The sequence below is a fragment of the Catharus ustulatus genome, chromosome 2 (assembly GCF_009819885.2).
Source record: "Catharus ustulatus isolate bCatUst1 chromosome 2, bCatUst1.pri.v2, whole genome shotgun sequence".
NCBI classification, from domain to species: Eukaryota; Metazoa; Chordata; class Aves; order Passeriformes; family Turdidae; genus Catharus; species Catharus ustulatus.
In genome coordinates, this window is record NC_046222.1 from 104,887,992 (window position 1) to 104,909,685 (window position 21,694).

Here is a 21,694-nt window from a genome sequence, read left to right on the forward strand (position 1 = left end):
AACCATAGCCTTGCTGCCTGGTTTTCCAGGAGCTGATGGTTGGCAGTGGGTGCCCCACAGGAGCAAAGAAGGGCAGCTGTGTCCAGGGACAGCTGCTCCCTCCTGGCTGGGTCCCACACCTCAGCCCTTCATGCCACTTCACTCAGCAGCTGGAGCAGACAAGTCCCTTTTCCCAGAGGTCTTGCCTTGACCTCCTTTCCAGCTTTTCTTTTTCTCCCAATGCTTCCCCTTGGAGCAGCACCCTGACTCCCACTCAGTCCTCCATGAGATGGCTTTTGCCTGTGACTGCTGGTGTGATCTGAAAAGTAAAGCAATTGTTCCCTTAACTCTAACTAAAACACTACAGTTTAGAAACCTCTGGGCTTTTCATCATACCTCTTCATTTTACTTTTATTTCAGCTCCCACTGCAACACCAAAGTTCAAAATTACAGATTAATAGGGAGTTTTGGGTGAGTTAATGAGGTAAAATGGGCCCTGGTCACTACATGGTTTAAAAAACTGCATCCTGTATTGATAGCTTTCACCCCCACCTAAAAAAGGGTAGCAAGCAGGGGGATATGTTGACAGAGTTATAGAGATATGTATAAAAATCAGGCAAGCAAGCAAGAAAGCAGTTTTACTAAACAATTAGAGCTGTTAAATAATCAGATGGAAGAATTGTCAAAGTACTGTAAGCATGTCTCTGCAGATGCTTGTAGGTATGTAATAATATTATTATGATAATTACTGAAGAATACCTCCCCTTATCCTGTGTACTGTAAGGCAGAGAATAAATGGCAAGAAAACCCTTAATTGCATCCAAGCTATTCCACACAGACTACAAAAGTTGCAATTTCCTGGCACTACCCCAAATCAAATCCTATCACTTCAAATGCAGTAGCAGAGGGATGCACATGTTTTTGCTTATTTTTATAGTGAAAATACTGAGTATATATTTCCAGAAGCTTTCTATTAAGTGTTTTAACAAATTAAACAATTAAGTAAATAGAATCAGATAAATCCAACCTTGATGTCTGTAATAGGAAGAGAGACTTATAAACAATGAGAACTATGCAGTCACTGCAAGAAATCTTATTCACAAATTGATTTAGAGGGGAAATTACAGGCATATGCAACTATCATGTTGCATCAGAAACAGATTATGAGAACCCACAAATTCAAAAAAGTGTTCAGTTGGTGAAGTCAGGCTAAATACATTTTCTCCAGGCAATGACTGACCCTTTCTCCTTAAAAACTTAACTTTATTTGGGGTCAAGAGGCTTGTAAATGGTCACATCCTTTCAGCTACCCCAAATGTCACCACAAGCTTTGCAGAGGAGTCTGGTTGCTCAGCATTTCCCCTGAGATTGGGTTCTTATGGCAGGTCTTCATTGCTCCATGGAGCTTGGTCCACACACCTCACTGTTCAACTTACTGGGACTGGAATTAGGGTAGCACAGGGAAGATTTACCCACATCATGGCAAGAAGCTGCACAGCAGTCCAGAGTATTGGAAGCACTCATAAAAGAGTGCTATGTTCAAGTCAAATGTGACAATATTGGCTCTGAATTCAAGCTCCCCACAAGATTTGCCAGCTGAGGTCATGCACACACCCCTGAACTCAGGGTGCAGAGACAGAGCCAGCTCAGATGTCTCTGCTCAGGCAGCACAGGAGCCTAAAGAAGGTGCTAGAAAACTGCCCACCTTGCCTGGCTGCTCAGGAGGGTTTTCTCTCCAAATGACTGCATGTATCCTACTACACAGCTCTGTGCATGATGTCAGCACAGCTAGACTAAAGCGTTTCACAATGCAAGGCCAAAGCTGAGAAGACATTTTATTTTGCAAAACTAACACCCAGGTCTTGCTGAATGCTCAGAAGACAAGGCCTAAAGGAAAAGAAGTCCACAGTGTTAAGACAGTGGATCAAAAACTCAAAATTTTGGTGTCATAAGAGACAGGGAGAAAGAGGGAGTAGAAAAAATACATCAGTATTTCTAGCCACCATTGCTTTCTTTAGTAAATCAAGTCCTGCTCCTTGAAATGCTTTGTGATCTCCTGCTAAACACCTAATACCTTCTCAGCCTTCCTTCATGCTCCCTGTGTTAGCAGTATCTCATTTATGCCCTTGTAAGGTGCTTTTGAGTCGTAACAAGTATGAAAGGTGCTATACAAAACACTTCTATTCTCTCATACCTTAGTTAACTTTCAAAACCAAAATACTGCACTTGGACACACATGCAGCTTTGGCTGTAGCCATTGGGAGTTTGCTGCCTATATCTGCAGGGATAACATGGACCTTTGTGCTTTCAAAATGCTCAGATACTGGGGGTGAGGAGCATGGGGTGGGGTCCTTTCCCCTTGGAAAAATCTTTTTAAAATTCCTGCATCATATTGCATCTATTTGAAACCCCTAAATGTTCATATCTGCAGCAGTCCTGTGGGTCACCTGCCATGGAAAAAAAATTTCCCTGGACAAAAAGGTCTTAAAATATTTTATTACAGAAATATACTTCTCAGGCCTTAAAACAGATTAAACATATGAGAATTCCTAGAAGTCTATATTGTTCCCCTCAGGGATGCCAGACTTTATTTAAAAAGCTCATATATTGCTACAGCAAGGGGTTTTTCATGGATGAAAACTGCTCAGGGCATTGTGATGGATAGGTGAATGGCAGTGAATGGAAAAAAAGCCCATAGAAGCTCCACCTGGCTGAATGGCATTAAGATTCCCTACGGGAGACCGATGAGGATGCAAGGTTTTTCTCTACTGTTTGCTCTAACAATGACATACTTAGATACATACATACATATATCCATAAATGAAATCACTCACAGCACTCAATAATTTATTTGCTTCGTCCTGGCCATGAATGTGCTGGAATAATAAACCACCATATGGGTGATAGCACAGTCCTACTAGTGATTCCACACTATTGTAGCTTTGCAATAAGACAGCTCAATCTTTGTTTCTCTTGCGAGATCCAAAACAATGGGCACATATAGCCCTGCTTTAGAATCATATTTTCTGTTGCTTGTTTTTCCCAGTATTAAAAAGGGTCGATGAATACCTTTTCTTAACAGCAACACTCTCAATGGCAGAAGTAAATCTAGCAGAACAAGGATTCCTAATTCTAGAGATGCTAATGGCAAATACTCACATGTGTGTAAATAATTAATTGCTTTCTTGTTAACAAGTCCAGGTTTTTCAGTCTTTGTTAGTGACCCCAAGGGTTGTTTTTTCTATGAGAAATAGAAACATTTAGTACGGTATCTTCCTAGTCCATTACTAATTTATAGGCTCTTGTGGCGTCAGGTGCAAAGATTCAAAATTCAATTTGTCACCCCAGGCAATTTCCATTTTAAAAGATGGTGCAGGTATACTGCAGAAATAAATGAAGGAAAACATTAATGGTGTAAAACCAACAGTAGTATCCCCTATGGAGGTCATATCTTTCAAATTCATAGAGACACATCAAGATATCGAATGTCTTTTGTACTGGTCTGGAAAGACCATAAAGCCCCCTAACGATCTACAGAAAAAAAAATAATAGAATTAATACCACATTTTTCATGGTGAACAGTATCAGTTGCAGCTGGTTGGGGTTTTTTGGCCTGCTTTTTCCCAGCATTATGTTTGTTGTTTTGGTGGTTCTGTTTTTATTGTTTTTGTTTGGTTGGTTTTGGTTTTGGTTTTTGTTTGTTGTTTTGAACTTTCAATTTTTTTCATTTGATCTAGCATTTCCAAGCCTACAGCTCTATACAAAGATGACAACATAGAAATGGCATAACAGAAAGAGCCAGATACCTAACAAAATAATTTTTTTTCCCATTTCCACTTTTCCCATCTAGATGACCAATCACATAAATATTTACTTTCTGTGTACATGCAGCTCAATGGCTGCATTGTTAATGACTACAATTGTACTCAAACAAATGTGTCTTGTTAATAAGTCCCCACCTGCTTCTCCAATGCCTCCCTGGACTGATTCTGGAAAAACCTCTTCTCATGGGGGATAGAGGAGCACATGTGAAAGATGTTCTGGCTTCTGATCACGAACACTAGAGACATACTTGGCTCAGAAATTCCTGAATCAGATCAAAACACCGAACCTCTTTGTTTTCCTTTCTGAAAAATGGGAGCACTTTGTATAAATTTCCTAATGCTGAAAAATACTGTGCTAATACAAGTTAATTACAGTGAAACTGCTTGAATACTTCCAGGAGGATGACTGATTATGGAGATTTAATATCATGATGAATTCTGTGTGTGAGACATAACATTTTTATATATCTCTTTTCCTCTTTGAAATTCATTGTAAGCCCTTACTTAGAAACACCATACTACTGTAGAAAACTGTTATTCACTCTTAGGACTTCCAAACTTGGTATCTTAAGAAAGTGCTGCTTACATGGCTTCATGCCATTTTAATATTTTGCTTTGCTTCTTGATTGCAGTCACTTGAATTTGGTATTTAAGAACTCAGGAAACCCTTAGAAAATAATAAGACTTTTTTTCTAAGACTCGAAAATAGGTGCTACAACTTTCCAGAGCGAAACAGGTTACACATTAATATACACTTTTTACTGTTAACTATTAATTTTGAAGGGTGATTAAGTATTTTAGATGTGTCTCCTCTTTAAAAACATTTGCAGTCTATGTGTGTAGGGATGGTATTTTATGTTCTTTAAATGTCAAGATAGTTCTGCAGACTTTAACATTATAATGAAACCAAATTTAAGTCATTAAAGGAGAGATTTATGTCACATATTAAACATTGAAGTTAGGGGTAAAATCTAAGTACGTGAGCTTCTGCTGTAATGCAGAAAGACATAAACCTCCAGAAGGCACGTAAGAAAATACTTATCTTTTAGAATTAACTATGAAACAATCTGTCATTTTGATACACGGAGGTTAGCAAAGATAAATCCCCATTTTTAATTTGTTATCCAGGATGGATTTCAGAAGGAAAAGTAACAAGGAATAACATAAAACATATTAGTAGTACGAATCTAACAAAAGATGAAACAGAGATCAAGCACAGTTTCCTCCATTGATGTTCAAGAGGAGGTAAGGCTGAAGTTATAACCATCTGTTAGAAAAGTTTCCTTCAGGATTTAGAGGGAACAATTTCCAGGGCTATTGTCCATAACTAAAAAAATTCCAATCCAGATACAAAATAATCTCAAGAATCAGTGTTTAAAGATCTCATAAGATGCCTTCTCTTCTATTTTTCAGCCATTAAATACAGAGTTTTTTAGCTCTAGTTGTGTTACTCATCCAAACAGACATTTTCAGTTACCACATGACATCTGTGGACTGCAGTAACCTCAGTGGGAGCTCTATCAATATGTGTTTAGGCTTATAAAAAATGTACCCATCAATTTCTATGTACTTAGGTCAAGAAATGTTGGTAGCATCCACATTAATGCAATATGGTAACTGCAGATAGCCACTGAATTTTTGAATGCCTGGCTCCACAAAGATTAAAATAGTTTTTTTCTTTTAGCCAAAGATATTTCAAGTCCTCCATGTCAAGGCAAATTCTATCACTCCATATTTGAAGGCATGAAATTTTTATTTTATGATGGCAAACATAAGGGCTTCAATAGCCTTTAAATTTGCTTTTCACAAAGGGATTCAATACAAATCCTCATCATTCATCTGAAACTTACAGTATATTTAGAAATGCAATTAAAATGTTTTTATAATTATGTACAGAGTGCTTCTTTTGTTTAGTGACCTGAGTTGAAGGGAGCAGGATCTTTTGTACAGTAACATGCTGTACAAACATGAGCATGAAGTGAATATCCAATACCAAGAAAATAAACCTCCAAATAAGAGTCCAGACTGTTACTAAAACCTACAGGAGTGGATTGAATATAATACAGCTTTTGAGAGGATATAGAAAATAACAAGACATTGGCAGGCAAATAGACCAAGGAAGCTTCCTGGATCCTTTCCACTAAGAAATTCTCTCCATTTTGGCAAGAGATATCTGTAATATGTAAGTGGGTTTGATCTCAGGGAATCTTTTCTGCACTTCTGCAGTGAAGGAAGATTTTCTATACAGGAGGCTGTGTAATCAGTGCCTCCGGGTGGAAGGCCAGGATAGAATTTGACACTCACACAGTGACTGGTACTGGTTTCAAAGATAGTTCTTATCTCTTCTTCTCAGAAACCAAGCAGAAAATCACAATGTTGTGCTTGACAACAGTAGAAAATATAAGGTCATAAATTGCTCCCTGTTTTGCTCAGATGCCAATTCCACACAACACAACAGATGTTTTTCTCTCTGTCACCACCAGCAGCTCCTACACCAGCTATCATGAAAGCAAGGACAGAAATTACACAGTGTACATGTTATCTGCACTTTTATTCTGCATACTTGTGATAGTGGGAACATATAACAAGGGAGATAATTTTCTGGTTTCATTCAATAAAATAAACATTTTCCCACTAAAATCAAACATTTCATAACAAATTTTTCTCTTTGAAAATAAAAATAAATATACACCTAACATTCCAATCTACATATTATTGTGTATATTTTGCAGCAGTGAAAGATGTACAGCAAGGAATCAAATGGGGAAAAATTCTAAACACTTCCTTGTCCCACTGGGAGTTAGTCCTCAGACAGGCTAGCTTTTGAAAACAATATTTGATAGTATTCAAGGAATTTTAAAACATATCTGTATGGAGAAAGTTGATTTTTACTTGTAAAATAAATTAGCTGCAGACTAGCAAGCCCTTAAACAAAATATCGGGAGAGACATTGTTACCAGAGATGAAGTCCTGCCCAGCAGGTTACTCAACTACAAAGACATATTTAAATTGTGCTTATCCCAATTCCATGTGGGCTCCTGTGGAGAGATTCCTGGGGCTGCATACATGTGGAACTAATCAATCAGATAAAAACATCCACAGTTCTTAAAAAACATATTCTGTGCTCACTGTGATTCTGGCACAAATGTGTTATTTAATATCATACCTGAGCCAGGTTACAAATTGGCTGGGATCTGCCCTCTAATGAAGATGCTTTGCTACCTCAGGTGTTCTACACATGGCCAAACAGTTTTTAACTAACTTGCCTCATTAGAGCAATCATTAAGGTCTTAGCTGTAACAATGCTGTGGAAAACAGCTATTGAGGAGCCTGTACTTGCTCGGCAAAAATTCTCAGGGATTGGAAGACAGGCACCAATACCTCATGATGTGCTTCTGGCTAATTAAGATGTTGACTGTGCCTGTGTTAATCAAGGTCCATCAAACTATGCTTCATTAGTATGTAAATTGGTAAACCCTTCCACAATTGCCCTGCCATCTGAACTCTAGCTATGGGCCCCAAAACAGACAATAACTGGAATTGTAATTTATGTTTTCAGTGGGGGAAATCATTTTCTGAAAACAAAGGAATTGTGAGGTAAAGTGCAAATGTATATTGTTTCAAAATACACATGGATACACTAGAAAAATGTTATAAATACGCATAACAATGTGAAACTTTAAAGATCTGTCAGCAAAAGGACTTCATGTGAGTGATACATAACAAAAGGAAAGCATTTATTTCCTCAGATTAATTTCTCAGAGGTGATGGTCTCAGATGACGAAGAGAGGTACATCTAGAAGTCAGTTCCAACCATTTAAGAGAGAAATTATGTCAAATTAGATTAATAGAATATTATGATAGATATCTTGAAAAGAAGTGTTAGTTCAATCTCTTTTAGTCTGAACACATATTAACAGAACTTAGAACAACCTTAAGAAAATGTAATATTCAGATGACCTAAGATATAATGAGCATGCCTGATGTTTTCTATCAACTAGTACTAGATGTTACCAGCTCAGCATCTTACCAAGGCCACAAGAATCAGTCCAAGGAGACTGTCTCCCCTTGGCTAGGGGTTTATAGAGAGTTTAAATAATTGTTATAATGTCTATATAGGTCTCAGTTGTTTACAAAGCCAGTAAAAGCCCTAATTTAAGCATTCAAAGAAGGTGCCTTCAGAAGATAGGACAAATACAATTTCCTCCTTCCTTCCTGCTTTCTTTTTTCCTCCTATTACCACAATGAACAGGAACACTTTATTGTTAGTCCATAAATAACTTTTGCTCCAAGAGTAATGACATAATAAAAACATGTAATAAAAATCAGCAGTTATTCAAATTGTGGTAGGTGCCTGCAGCCAGGCTGACTGTGAAAGCTGGCACTATAGCCAGTTATGATGGAGCCCACATGATCATGGAATGAGAGGAGCTGCTGGGATGGGCTCCCTGCTGATGGTCTATACAGAGGGGCCTCGTGTCAGAGGCCTGGCTGAGCTACTTCTCCAGAAAGGCAGTGTGTCACCATGCCCTGTGTCACCTCTCAGGCCCTTATGAGTGTCTGAGGTACATTAATGCATCTCTAGTGGCACTAGATTCCCGTGTGTGGGCAATAGAGTTGTACTTCAGGTGTCAGCTGTCACTTGACATTTAAGCACAGATGCCCAATTTTTAGAATCTTAATCTGGAACTGAATGCCAACCAGGTCATACTGCACGTTCTCCAGCTTTCACTCTTACTGTTCTCTCAGCATCTACTGACATTTCCAAACACTTTCTGGGCAATTTATTGACTTAGAGAGCAAAAGGTGTGGAGTACAGAAATAGTCATAAAATGGAGTAGCACCCAGTGCAAAGCCTAGTATTTAAGAGAGGTGCAGAGGCAGTCAAAATTTATTGTTCCTTTATGTGCCTCCTGAGAATGCTCTGAAAGTCCTTGAAGTCCTGAAGTCTCAGTTCTTACACCAGTTCTTACACCAGTTCTACACTGGGTTTGCACTGGGTAAGAAGGACTAACACAGGAAAAAAAGTCCTGCATTTTTGTAATGTAGATGAGTTTTGACTGACAGCTTGACCCTTAGCTTCCTTTATTAAGCACTGAACTATGATACTCCTATTCATAGAAGTAAAAATAATCCATTTCTCTATTCTGTCTGTATGCAATCCAGAAAACTTCAAAAGTTCTTACAAATCCCCATAGACGTCAGCTAATAAGGTACTGGGCTTGGACAGACTCAGGTATTGTTGGACGGTAAAAGTTCCTTCCCCTTAGGAAATCACTGGTGGTCTTTCCCAAAGTGTCAGCCAAAAGATCATTAAAATTTCAGTCAGGTTTAATTGGAAAAGACCACACATCTCTATAATATCACTCTGCATCCTGCTCAGTCTGCCACACTCTGTGGCCTGAATTTTAACTTTCAATGGACCAAAAGTCAGTCTCTGAAAACCTGGAAGTTTATGAAAAATGAAAATGAATACTACTTTTCTACAAAGAACTGAGATTTCAAAGATGAAGATTACTTACATCCGACCAAGAGGTACAACATGCTTGTAAACATTACAACTTTTCAAAGATGAAGGGATATGGCCATAAATTATTGAAGCACACCCCGGCAAGAGAGTGGGATATGTGTGAACTCTTCAAACTTAGCCATATATCATTACAATCTCCCATAGATCATACAGTCAAACCATCCTGCAGATGATCTCCTACTCAGCAGTTCAGTATCTGCCTGTTTACAATGGACTTAAAAGCAAGAAAATCCCAGGATATGGAGCACACTGTGATTCTGAGGTACTGGAGGGTGTGCAGAACAGAATGATGCACCAGCAATCATGCAGATTTCCATCACAAAGTTTTGAAAGTTACAGAGACATATCTAGAAATTATAAGTATCATTGAAATATATATGACAAAAACATTCCACCTGTTCTATGTTCTATTACTTCATAAGTAAAAAAATACTTAATTGGTGTCGGACTATTTTCACAACATTTTAAAAAAAATGATAAATGATGATTATGAAGCAGCATTCAAAATCTCTTGTTTTGTCAGGCAGTCTGTGCTTGCTAATTCCTATCCTTTCCCACCAGACTGGACCTCCTGCTGTTTACTGTTTGAAACATGACAGCTTCCCAGGAGAGCCCAGGTGTGTTTTCCTCCTATTAAGAACAGGACAAGTAGAATTCTTTAGGAGTAAGCTTAGCCTGACTTAGTGACATTCACTTCAGGTAGTAATCCCTAGGAAGATGGGAAGCCTTCAGCTCTAAGTGTAAGCTTTGTGAATCCTCTGTCTAATAACGTGGAAAGTGTTAACACGGAAGATGTTTGATGTTCGCATGAGTTTTTTTCAGATCTGTTCAAACAAGAGATCTCACAGTGGTGCAAGCAAGAGTACAAGTAAAAGAATATTAACAAAAACAGCTGGGAAAAAATCTGCAGTGTGCCAAATATGTTTTAATAAATTTTTATTAAAGTTTATGCACACATATATAACTATGTATGCAAATAATATAGCAAACACACCCTTTTTTGTTGCTGGGTTTTGGTTTTTTTGCTCTACATGGTGTTTATGTGACATTTGGATCAAGATATGTGAAAAAACTCACCAAAAATCACCAAACTCCAGCACAGCACCAGTATGGCAGCTCCACCTTCACAATTTCTTTTACAGAAATGTTTATGTGTTTTGAGAAGCAATATTACTGTTTTGATCTGCACAAACCTTTCTGTTGTGATAAACAGCAGATAACTAATGACTGCTGGAACATGTTTAGATTGCTCTAATTTTATAAGTAAGTAAATGTTATGTTTGCTTATGTGTTTCCTTCTACCTTTGGAGTTTTGTTCTGCTTTAACTTAATAAAAGACATTTGTAGCTAAGATTTACTTCTTTATGTCTAAATGTGATGTTGCTGGCAATCAAGGCCCATTTGTCCAACAATAATGGCAATTTAAAAATCTATGTACCTCTGCTTTTTAAAAATTGGTGGGATAGCCAATTCTTTGTTTCAGACAAGTAATTTCAGGACTCTGGCAAAACGATTTTAGTATACTTCCTTTCCCATCCAGAGGTATAAAAATCTGTTGTGAGTTCTGTTAAGTTAGATGCCTATTTTTCCTCCAAAATACAATTTGGAAAATTAGAATTCATTAAAACTAGGAGAGAAATAGCAGCAAATACATCTCTTTTGTGTCTGTAAACTAAAGGATGCTGTTGAACAGTCTAGAAACACTGAACCAGAGTAATTTCTCTTTTAGAGAAGTGAGGATGTGTATCAATTACCAGAGAACACATCCTGCTTCTTGTTTGCTTGCAGTGGAACCAAGGATGTGAAATAAGCATTGCACCCTGGAGATACTGTTGTTACCTTTGCCTACATACAATCAGGAGAAGCCTAACCAGAAATATCTGTTTAAATTAATTTGCTAGGATTGACACTTATAACTAAGAGTAGGTACAAGTACATGATAAAGACCACCCTAAATTAACTTTTATTTTTAAGGTAAGGAGTACCTCATAGTTGTGGTGGCATTTCAAGAGTCATGGTCATATCTAGTTGTGCAACACAAAGAGATTAATTAAGTTTCCCTTGCTTCTGAAGCTCTTAATAAGCTGAAGAGAGGGAACATTTTTATTGTAACTCCTAAAACATTGCTGCCACATTCTTATATTAATATTGCATTCTTATATCACTGAATTTTTCTAGTCTTCATCCCCTCTAACAGATCTCATTAGTGGTTGCTTTTGAGGAGATTTTTGTTTTTAAGCCAAAGAGAACCATAGTAACTGTGCATTTCCCAAACCATTTCATTCATGAATGGGAAATGGGTCTCCAAATCTTTACTCACATGAGTAACCACATTGATATCCTCGGGCCTTCCATTATTAGCAGCTAGAATTGTGAGTATAAATCTGCAGGATTTGGATGTGACACTTCATTACTTCATAGGAGTGAAATCTGTAGCTGAAATCAATAGCTAAGCATGTGAGGCATATAAAAGATACACATTCTTTCATGGAGGTCTGATTGCAATGCATCTCTCGATTTTGTTTCGGCATCAACAAATAAGCATATCATTGTAAAGAGACATACAGACTATAGGCAGTAATTACAAAGACACATTTTAGATAGACATTCTAGCCTCAATAGAGGACTTGGGAATAGTCCATCAGAAAGAGCAGAATAATAGTGGAAAAGGTCAACACTTATTGAAAAACTAACACAGTAAGTCACAGACCAAGTTTTTGGTTCTCCGTCAATCAGTAGTGTAACTGTTGTCAATCATTCCCTCTTACCTTGTTTGTGATTTTTGAATGGCCACAAAAGAAACTTTTGTTGGTAATTACGGTCTTTAGAATTTGCCTGAGTCACAGGCAGGATTTTCAGAGCCTGTCTGTGGAATAGGCATGGTGTACCCCAAGCTGCGCTCATCTATGTCCGACCAATTCAAGCTAAAGTTTCCCACGATAATATGAAAGGAAATAAAAGATTCTGACCAACACAAGTCACTATTCTAGAAATAACAAAAGGAACAGGATAGCCAGGATCTTCTGGTTTAACATTCTTTTTTTTTTTCTGAAAGACAATAAATATGATAACTTTTACTTTGGAAGGGTGCAGTTAGACAGGATATGCACCTGTGCATCTTGGATCTTCTAAAAGAATGCTTCTATTCTTTGCCTAACCACATGCTTCCCATTACACTGATAGAAGCATTCTGCTAAAAATTACTGCCAAGAATTAATGCTTCTTCATTTATTTTTAAATTCCTGGATTCCCCTAGGATTTTCCTTTCTTCAAATATTTTCACCTTCCACAGATACATTTTTGCTTTGTTTTCTTTGGCTATTGATTTATCTTGGCCCTGCTGAAAACATGAAAAGATTTGTGGAGAAAGGTTCTCAAATAAAACCCAGTTTTGGAGTTGATTCAGCAAAGTAACAAATCTGATAACATCAAAGCAAGAACATCTGAAACTAAGAATTAGGCAGAACAGATTTTTCAACAAATTGCAGCCTCTATAAATTCACCCATTTCTAAACAGCCAAGTCTGTTTGTTTGTTTATTTTCCTAGCTTTGCATAACGAAAGGCTCAAACAACTTTGGGAAAATATCAGCAAAGTTGTTGAGCGGAAAGCCGCCCCTGTACTGTAAACAGTGCCTCCCCCCAAACTGCAGCTGCACAAAGCAGAGACAATGCAGGGACCCTCAGCATCATTAACCAACTTCCCTTCCTCACCAAACAGTCGCTTCGATAAAGCAATTACAATAGCATCGTGGAACAGTAGAACAAGGGAAAAAAAAATAACCTTACCAGCTTCTCCTACAGTACACAGCTGAAAGGAAAACAAAACCCCCAGCTGCCGTATCGCATGCAATTGGTCTCTCAGAATGAACTGACTGAAAGAACTATGAAAGGCTAAAGTCTGTTCAGCCTCTCTTCAGCTCCCACTCTCCGAGCTTCCTCACAAAGCCATTCTCCTGCTCCCTAATCCTCGCACAGGAAAAGCAGCGCGCTCGGAATGACTTCAGCAGGAGCGATCCTCGGGGGGTGGGGGAAGCACGGAGCGATGCTGCCAGGCTCAGCCCCGCAGCATCCCCAGCATCCCCGGCAGCCCCCAGCATCACCAGCACCCTCAGCAATCCCAGCACTCCCAGCACCTTCACCACCCCCAGCTCCCTCAGTATCCCCAGCACCCCCAGCATCACCAGCACCTTCAGCACCCTCAGCACCCTCAGCACCTCCAGCACCGGGCACAGACTGGGCACACAGCACGGCAGGACAGGGCACTGACACTGCACATCCCCGGTGACAACCTCCAGCCACTCATTCCTGAACGGGAGCACCCCTGGGTGCTTGCCAGAGTCCCCCGCGTGCATCCCAGTTACCCACACTGATGTAATTAGGTTTTTTTCCTTCTTTTAAAATTAGCCACATGACTTCCTAAAGCTCTCTTTGGGCCTTAGATGTTTGTTTTTCACAAAGAACTCGCAAGTCAATCTTAAATATTTCAAACAGCAAAAAAACAACAAAGATGCTCCCCCAGGAAATCAATAACAAAATTATAGGAAAAGAGACCCCAACAGACACAAAATCAATAACATTATGAGTCACTATATTAAAAACCCACTGGTGCCTCCCTGAAATGCTTCTGATAGCTAAAAACAGAACAAATAATTGCATTTATTACAATGAGAAAAGGAGTCTTTCTTCAATTCCAGTTTATGTAAAAAGAGACAACACTTTTAATACAAATTTTCTTGAAAACACGAGATAGATATTGAGATAACATCCTCTGAATAGCCTCTGCTTTTCAAGAAAGCATTAAATCTTTGTTAGAGAAACACTGTTGTCATAACAGTTTTTAGCACAAGTTTTACTTCTCCACAAGATGCAAAAACTCAGAACAGGCAGCTGCCACAAAGTAAATCAAAGACCTACATAAGCAGATGGCATAATTTCACATCTTCAATGTTGGCTGAGAGCCTTCCAGTAATAATTTATAAGGAGACTTCCTCCTGCTTGTTCCTCTGCTTGGCAGCATGCTGTTTGAGCCTTTCAAACAAAATAAATAGACTTCAAGCCACCAGCTTCACACACACTAACACTCACCAATGCTATTTCAACCTGACACAAGCTGACTTTGTTCCTCTGTGACCCTGGAGAGAAAACCAAGGTGACAGTTTGATGGATGTGATCTCTTTTCACAATGTGGGTTGTGACTTCACAGCCCTGTCTCCCCATTATTGCTGAGCTGAAGGAGGAGACAGGAGCAGGGGAGAATCTTCTACCATACAGAATCATTTTAACAGTAACGTGCAATAAATGCCTGGAACAAATTGTCCTACCTCAAAAATATGAATTTAAAGGAATCCCTTTCCACTTTTCTTGGAGTTCGGGTCTAAGGGCAGAATGAAAAGGCTTCAAGAGGAGGAATCAATCCAAATTGTTTATTTCAGACATATTTTAGTTTAAGAAAATAGCAATGCCACCAGAGAACAAAGGAAAGAAGGAACAAAATAAAGAATTAGGTTTGTTTCATTTATGACCAAAGAACACTTGGACTGTGACTTTTGTGAATTGTCTCAACTGTTTTAATTCAATTATTGAACAATTCTTTACTGGACAAAGGTCTCACTGTAGTAACCTGAGGCAAACAATTGCAATGTGATGTCTTTTATTTATCGCCTAAAATGCATTATAAAATATCAGAGGGTTCGTATATCTTAAAATTGGTGTCTGCAAATTCAGTATTTGAATGCAGATTCTCTGCTAAAATTAATTCAGAAATCTTTTCACAAGATTAACATATTTAGTATAAAAATCCTGCCAGATTTCAAAGAACTCTTCATGAAGAAATTGCCTTTCCATGAAAAAGGTTGAAAAAGGAAGATGGTGAATGAACTCTGAAATGTAAGGTTCCACCTCCACAGGCTTGAGCTCATTAACAGATATCCTAATGCCTGGCCTCTAATTTCCTTAGAGAGGAGCACAGGTTGTTAATATATTTCTTAATATATTTTAAATATCTTTTATTTTTCATTGTTCTTCTAATCAGATGGGTTCATCATGAATACTGGAGAGTGTCAGGTCTCTGATTTTACAGGTGAATACTGGGGCCAAATGACCTGCCTCAAGTAAGTCTCTAGCAGAAAGCCAAATCTCTGCTGTTCCAGAATAGTTCACCCCATGCTCTAGAAGACGATTTCTGAAAACAGGAACTAGTCTGCTCATGTTTGAGATAAAATATAATATGGTCTGTATTTGTTATCACACAAATTGTGTTAATATTGTTTATAGATTCAGGTTTGATATTCAGGATTCTGTCAAAAATATGGGCTTCTCTTAATTCTTTCAAAAAACAGTACTCTTTTCAAAAAGATGCTCTTTGTTTCAGATAAAAGTATTTAGGTGTTTCCATATTTACAAATATTTTCATTTCTGTGGAGTATCTGTGAGGTAGTACCCAGCTTATGACACTGAAAGATAATCAAACAAAAGATGGAAATTGATTGATATTCGAAGAAAGCAAATCTGATAGATTTGTACAGAGGAATATCAGCAATTACAGAGTTTCATCAATTCAAGTCCAATTTTTAGTTGGTTTTGTGTTTGGGTTTTTTTTTTTTCTCTAAGAACCACCTTAAAATTCCACTCTTTGTTTACATGACCCCATTCTGGGACTTAGGGGGGACTCCAGTATGGTGAAAGTCATGTGGTATGAATTTCACCCTTTCAAAGGAAGTTTTAAAAGATGTACTTGTGAACCATTTATATCCCAATTACAGCTTCTAAACTGCCACCACTGCTTCTTTGTTTCTCCCTAACAATCTGAGAGCATCCCCATTGTAAAGAAGGAAGTACCTCAAACATTTTAGAAACAGTAAGGCCTCTTCACAGACCACTTGATATAAACACATTACCTCTAAATAAAAAAGTTTGTACCGTCCAGCAGGTGGTTAACTATGTTATGCACAAATGAGATGAGCTCTACCGATCAAAAGAAAGAATGAAGCATGAAAAATGCAGCCACCTTTGCACTTGGAAGCTTGCATAGAGGAACAAAAGATTCACAATAGGATAAAAACAGCAGGCACTAAAATTTTGGAAGAGCTCATTTTTCTCATTATTGTAGCAGAATATAACTTTCAGACTCATGATAAATATCTGAAGGGAGTTTGAGCTTTAGGAAATAGCAGCAGGTTTGCACACTCTGCTCCGTAAGTTTTACTCTGCTTGCTCACAACTATGTCCTCTTATCTGTATAATCAGTCCAAATCACAAATCACAAATTTTTTTGCACAACGTTTACTCTTTTCCATGTTTCTAGGATTAACAAAAAGCATAAGGCTGTTGGATAAGGCCTTTCATTTGGATAACAGCTGTACTTGTTTCACAGCAATCATAAGAGCAGTTCAAAGAATCTTTTCTACAAGCAGAGTGATGCAGGCAATGGCACAGGAAAAGATTCCAGCAAAACTAAAGATTCCTAAGCTTTTTGAGACTCACTGGTGTGTCTGATTAGTGAAATCTACTGCAGCTCTTGGTGTTTTGGTTGAGGTTTTTTTGTTTGGTTGGTTGGTTGGTTTTTTGCGGTTATTTTTTGTTTAATTTTTCCCTTAAACTCCCAGTAACTCATAAAGTCTGTAGAAAATGGAATCATACAAATACTTGGGTTGGAAGGTACCTTAAAGAAGATATAGATTATCTGGAGGTGGCATATCTTTATAAACAGATGGAAATGCATATTTTAAAGTTACATCAGCTGACCTTTAAGCATTTGATTGAGAAACATGAGTTCCACAGTCAGTAGATGCTCTAGAGGGTACACTTTTTAATGGGCTCCATAACACAGTCAATTAATTTTAAAAGTTTACTGTTCAATAGTAAGGTTGTTTAATGGTCTATGCTCATATAACATATGTATGTTGGATTTCAGGGATATTCTTTATCTACTTCACCAGATTTTTCTTCTGAGAAAGCAGTGGGATGGCAACTCTCTGAACTGAAAGAGGAATGACCCAGCAAGAAGGAAGGAAGGATTAGCAATGAGAGGAGAACACAGTAAAAAAACATAGTTGGGTAAAAAGGGAGAGAAATTAAAAACTCAAAATTATTAGAGTCACTTGAGCTAGAATGTTACTGAAGTTTGTGTTTCACTATGTCAAGGGTTGTCTAATAGCATTTCCCTGGGGTTTGATCTCCATGGGTTCAGTCTAAAGCCACTCTCCGCTTTTTTTTCAGAGCTGGATGAAAGCAAGGATTCAGCAGTGCAGCTGGGTTTACATTAGGGGTGGATGTGTGAAGCTGAGGATGTGTGTCTAGCTTGGAACTTCAAAGAACATCAGCCAACGCTGGTGCATCAGCCTGCAAACTTCAGTAAATATGTCAGCCTTCCTCAAGTTAGATAGAAGAACAAAATTAAAACAGTGAAGTAAAAGAACAGCATGGGGCTTGCACAACACTAAATCTTCATTCCTCCTTCAGCAATAAGGTACAAGGAGCAAAAAAGAGATTATCTGTAAATTTGGCAAGAAAACACATTCTGAGAGCCTTTTCAGAGATATTGGCAGATAGGGTATGCTGGTCAAAGATACGGCAACACTATAATTTTGGACAGTGGGGTACATCTCTTGTGTAGCCAGGAAAAATTCCTATAATCTAACCCATCTTCTACAGCCTTCTGCACCAACCTAGGGATGAGGAGTGGGCAGCATGGGGTCAGGAGACATCCATGCTATGGACATCCATGATACGTTTTAAAGATCAGATATTGTCATCACGACTGTGCTACAGACAGCCTGATATGAGCAGGCACAGACACGGGCATTGAGAAGACTGGGAGGCTTTCAAAGCCCAACCCCAAGACTTTTGTAACCTCTTTAGCATGTGAAGACAAACATCTGCTAAAAAATTCTTAGGCTTGGAGCCTTAGACTGTTAAGTCTTTTGGAGGAGACATATGTATTTTCCCTGTAGTTCAGAGGTTTGCAGCACAGCTGGAATTCCAACTTTTGAATATTACTACAGTGAAAACATATACACAGTGATTTACATAGTGATATTCTTGCCCATTTTTCCAAAACAAAGAGAAATTAATAGAGTTAACTAGGGTATATTTGGGAAAGGGGAGGAGAAGTAAGGAATAAAGTGGGGTACTGACATATGGTATAAATAGCTTATGGGAAACTGCCCTGCAAACTGCTGCAAACACAGGCATCATCAATGCCTTACAGTTAATCAGACTCCATACAAGAAATCTACTTATACCAGCAAGAATTTGTAGTATTGAGCTGGAACATAAGCACTGTTGCAGATTTACTCCCCCATTAAAGATTCCTCCCAGGAATTATCATCATATTCATATGACAAGAAAAAAATAACATATGACTTTATCTGGACATTATCCAATAATGTATGCAAGAAAAGTAGTAGAATATTACGTGTGAGAAATGCCTGAGTTAATACCATGCACTGCTTTTGCTGTGAGAAAATGTGGGATTTTTTGTTTTGTTTTGTTTTTTTATTTCTGCAAAATGATGTAAAGTAAACCTGTTACAATCCAGGACAGATTTCAGAGTATCTTTTAAATGGTAGAGGATTCGGAAAGCAATAATATGGCCTAGAACTGAAATAAGAAGGGGAGAAACTTGAAAAGGCAGCTTTGCCAGGCTGGAGAACCACTTTCCTGTCTGTCTTCACTGGGAGGTCTCATTCCAGGTACCACAAGTGTTTCTGTAACATCTCAGCAGCAATGTCCATCCCTCTTTCAGAAGCCACTTCACCCTCCGTGGCCCAGCTCAGACCTGTATGATGGGGAAGAGGATGGCATATCTGATGGTCAAACAAAAGGGAAACCTCTGATCATTGCCAAAAGGGAGCCTCAAGCTGAATCACCAAGCACAAGTAACCCCAAGAAATTATTTTTGACCACATACAATCTTCAAGGGCACCTTCCTTTGCATCTCACATACAGATTTATGCATTCAATTGCTTAAAATTTAATTTAATTTGGGCTTTAAACTCTTATAACATTTTATGTTATTCTTTTGCTCAGGCTTCTCTGAGCATTCTGGTTTTCCTCCCTAATGATGTATTTCCCTTCTGCATTTGTTTTGTGGTTTTTAATTTGACTGACTAATTTCTCTTTCTCTTATAGCAGCTTACTGGTCCAATTCAACATAATCAAAGTAGTCAGAAATTTGATTATACTCAGCCATGTGTTTCCTTCTACCTAAAGAAACTTCCACTAAAGCATAAGTATTATTATGAACGGCATAAACTTTGTGCTGAGGTCAAACCCAACTTGAATTAATGGACAACAACCAAAATACTGACTGTCTAAAGGTTATTGTCTGTAATGAAGTGAAAATGTCATGAGAAAGGCCAGAATACAACCTCTGCAGCACCAGGTAAACAACATTCTTTCTTGTACCAACTGGATGATAGAGTGATGCTGGCAGATACTTATGTGACCCAGCTATTTTCACAAAAACCCTGAATCCCTCTTAAATGTGGGTATGATCTTGCACTGCTGAAATCCAGTGGGAGCAGGTCTGAGAGTTGCTGTCCAGCTGTTTGAGGAACCAGCACCCTTGACTCCCATGTAAACAGACCTGCCTGTGAAACTGCAGTGGATCAGTCACTCGGGAATAAAGGAAGCGTTTCCACTTCCAAATGCAAATTGTCAGGAGAAACCTGCCAAGGCCAGGGCTCGCAGATCCCCGCGTTAACTTTGCAAGAGGAGCGGCTCCCTCCGATGGCTAAACCCTGCAAAGCTGTGAGCACCACCGTGAGCACGGATGCTTCGGACTGAACGTAAAGAAAGAAAGATAACTATTAAAAAATCTAGCTGTTATACATGCGAAGTACATAGAAAATGAAATCCAGAAATCCCTGTTTTGCAGACACACAAAAAATTATAATGATATAATAATAATAATAATAATAACAATAATAGTAATGGCATTAATCTGAGTTTTCTAGTTAAACACCTCACACTTCCCTACAGAAATTATTTTTGAAAAACATCTTTTTATGCTTTTGTAATATTTTAATAGCTAAAATAGCATGTCAGTCAGAGAAGAGCAAGCTTTCTGGAATAAATATTAACTAGAGAATAATAATGAAGATACATTGCACAAAACAACCAATTTGTTGAACATTTTTTCCAAACCTATTAGGCATGTACGAAGCACAATATCAGAAATAATCCCTAATAATGATCTATTCTTAGCTTTTACTTGTTTTTTTTCTTTTTTCTTGAACTGGAAAGCCAAGGTTCTGATACTACAAACTTGGAATTACTGGACTGAATGGTTCAGAAGCTCAGGTTTACTTATCTAAAAGAAATAGCAACTGTATCCTGAGTCCAATAATGCTACTTGCCTAAAGAACATAAGCATGCCAAGAAGAGAGGAAAAAAATGTTTGAAGACAATATTCAGTTATTCATTTTTGACTTGAAACAGATTGTGGTTTTTAAATTTCCTTTATTACAATTACAGCAAGTAAATTCTTTCACCAACTCTCTCTGGGCAGCTCAGCTTACGTTCAAGCCTACTAGACCTAAAATAAGTTGTCACGAGTTCTTGGTTTCCATTGTTTTTATGGCAATAGCATTTATGCCCTAAAAGGAAAATAGAAATCAAGGATAGTGTGCTTGGAGAAATAATATTAATTCCTCTAAATTAATAATGCAGTGTTTTACAGCTGAAAAAAAAAAAGGGCACAGTGGTTAAAAATGTTTTCCTTTAATTTATTTCCCATTTTAAGAGGCTCTAATTTTAGTTTTTCATTTGTTCCATTTCAGTCTCAATACATGTGAGTGCAAAAGAGTATGTAACCAAGTACAATAAACAACCTCTGGACTGCTAAAATTTTATTGTTGTATACTTAGCACCTGCACTAGCACAATTTTCATTAATGAACTACAGTAAATGTTTATATAACTACCAAGAGAGTTTATTAATGTGAACAAAAATTCTAGCAGATAGATCATCCTTTGCAGCAATTAATCTCTACAACAAAATGCAGTCTGACATATACACAGTTGTCTGAGGCACCTTAGATTAATGAAAAGGGGGATATAAAATCAACCCTGATCCTGTGGTAAGAAATCCCTTTTGCCCTACATACCAGTTTTTTCGTAGAGTTTAAACTATTACAGCTTTTATGAAAAATAAAAAGGACGGCTTTAATTTTCAAATAAAGAATCAATTCTTCTGTAAGAAAACTTCATATTCTCTCATGTCTCTGCATGTAAGACCTGGCAAAAGCTACTCAGAGATGCTCTAAAACACAATACCTCCAAGAAGTAATCTGCTGGATAGAAACCTTCACATCTGGAATGTACCAGATTTCAGTCTGTCTTCCCCACCTTCTCTTAT

At 38.0% G+C, this 21,694-nt stretch overlaps 1 protein-coding gene across 2 annotated transcripts in view; it reads right to left on the reverse strand.

Annotated features, from left to right (window-relative positions):
* Positions 1–21,694, reverse strand: part of MID1 (midline 1) — a 240,584-nt gene that overhangs the window by 159,938 nt on the left and 58,952 nt on the right. Inside the window, exon 1 of one of the 2 annotated variants that reach the window (XM_033052706.1) lies at positions 13,121–13,376. The exons of the other annotated variant lie outside the window; for it this stretch is intronic. The gene's annotated coding sequence lies outside the window, so the exon portion shown is untranslated. Of the gene's footprint in view, positions 1–13,120; positions 13,377–21,694 lie in introns of those variants that run through there. 2 annotated transcript variants of the gene reach the window in all.